The sequence below is a fragment of the Magnolia sinica genome, chromosome 19 (genome assembly GCF_029962835.1).
Source record: "Magnolia sinica isolate HGM2019 chromosome 19, MsV1, whole genome shotgun sequence".
Classification (NCBI taxonomy): domain Eukaryota; kingdom Viridiplantae; phylum Streptophyta; class Magnoliopsida; order Magnoliales; family Magnoliaceae; genus Magnolia; species Magnolia sinica.
The window spans coordinates 56,640,411-56,642,606 of record NC_080591.1 but is presented as its reverse complement, the minus strand read 5'-3'; the positions used below and the strand labels follow the sequence as shown (position 1 = coordinate 56,642,606).

At 38.7% G+C, this 2,196-nt stretch overlaps 1 non-coding gene across 1 annotated transcript; it reads right to left on the bottom strand.

Annotated features, from left to right (window-relative positions):
• Window positions 1-2,089: 2,089 nt before the first annotated feature.
• On the bottom strand, window positions 2,090-2,196 carry LOC131235804 (small nucleolar RNA R71). Its single transcript, XR_009166325.1, has one exon. It is a non-coding gene; the product is annotated as a small nucleolar RNA R71 (small nucleolar RNA).

The window sequence follows — 2,196 nt, the reverse complement described above, 5'->3', positions numbered from 1 at the left end:
AGACACATCGTGGGTGGTTGGATTGGATACCGAAAATATTATTATTAAGCATCAGGGCGCCATAGATGTCCCTGGGTGAAAATCTCTAAACCCGATGGTACCAGAGGATGACTCCAATGTCGAGACCGAGTGGATTTATGAGCACATAAGGGTCGAATACCAGGAGGCCGTGTCTCCCACTGTATCGTGGTTTGTTGGAAAGGGGTGTGGCCTTACTCGCCCGAGGGTAGGGGCAATACTAGGTTGAGTTTGACTAGCTCGTGAATGGGTCTGCTATCGACGTACCGGATAGGTATTGGTAGACTATTAGCCAGGCGGATAGTGAGGTTTCTTACACTCACTTGGACTCTGAGGCCTGGAGAGCGGCAGTGCCATTTGGAGTGTACTGAACCCCGATGATTATCCAGAATGAGAACTGTACTGATATATGATGAGGATTGGCATGTTGAGATGCATCTTACATCGTATGGTCTTGACATGACCGATAGCATTCATATCTTGCATTGCATAGCCTTGGTATGACTGATTGCATCTATGTACTTATCAGTATGATTTCGCATCACCCTGACCTTGTATTCTGAGCACGCTCATATTACGCACACACTTACACCACCCTCTAAGCTTTTTATAAGCTTATGCATGATTGATGCGTGCAGGTGACACCAGGACGCAGCCGTAACCTCGTCACAGTTGGAGCATGCAGTCGAGCTTTTGAGTTTCTGTTATTATCATCATCTTGTATTTCCCTTTTTACACATTATACTTCAAAGTTTTTGATCATAGTGGATTTTGTGATAGTGTTCTTGTGGTTATTGTTCGTGGGTTATGCTTATGGTTATGTTCATTACAAATTAAATGGATATTAGAAATCCTCCTTGTAGGATCCAAGGATCGGAACCTGGTAAATGGGTGTCGGGAGCCGAGAATGGGGTTCTACGGAGGTTGTCGGCGCCGGATTCGGCGATCGGGAATTTTGTGAGCCCAGTTTTCGAGTTCGGGGTGTGACAACATCATTCACAATTATTCTCTCTAATATTTTAGATTTTGATTTAGATCTTTTTCTAGTTTTGATTCTAGTTAAATTCAGAAACGTATAAGATTAGTCCCTGTGGATTTGACCTCGGTCTTACCAAGTTATTACTACATCGCGACCCTGCACTTTGGGTTGTGAACAAGTTTTTGACACCGTTGTTGGGGACTACAACTACTTTTTTCTGAGCTTAATTAGTATTAGAATTAGGTTAAGATTAAGGTTTATTTAGGTTAGGATTTTTCTTATTTTTTGAATTTTTATAAGTTAGGGTTTTTAGGATTTTTCAGTTTTCAAATTTAGATTTTAGGATTCATCTTTGATTGTTTTCTTTCATTCTTCTTTCTTCTTCTAACATTGCTAACATAGCTTTTTTTTTAATATAGGATCTTCAATTCTAGTTCTTCTCTTCTTGTAATTGATTCCCTTTACTTATTTTTCATACTTACTGTAGGAATTAGAAAATAGAATTATAATTTGGTGTGGTTCATGCCCACACAGGTAAGGAACCATGCTCTGAGACCATAAAGAGAAGGAGGTTTGGTTGAAAAATCCATTAACAAGTTAGAATATCCTCAAATATTTTTGAAATGTCATCTGAGAGCATGGCTTAAGAATATCGAGTTGATGAAGATCTCGTGCATCACACACCACCTATTAGGATGGTGCGTGATGAGAATGAAGTACATCGGGTTCCACCGGTTCAAACTTTACGAGATTATTTACAACTGGTGAGAACAAGTTCACCTTCCTGCATAATTCTCCTAATTAATATAGGAAATGTGAACTTCAAACCTGAAATAATCTAATTACTTCCTAAGTTCCATGGACTTGATTCGGAAAATCCATATATGTATATTAAAGAATTTGAAGAGATTGTTACAACCATACATTTTAATGATGTTCCTTCTAATACAATTAGCCTTAAATTATTTCCATTCTCTCTAAAAGAAAATGGCCAAATCATAGTTTCATTCATTAAGGCCTAGATCCATTGGCACATGGGCAAAGTTGAGGCAGGATTTTCTCAAAAAATTCTTCTCGGCTCATAAAACTAATGCTCTTAGACGAGAAATAATGAACTTATCCCAGAAAAATAATGAGACTTTCTTTTAATGTTGGGAACGGTTCAAAGACTTACTTCTCACTTGCCCACACCATGGTTA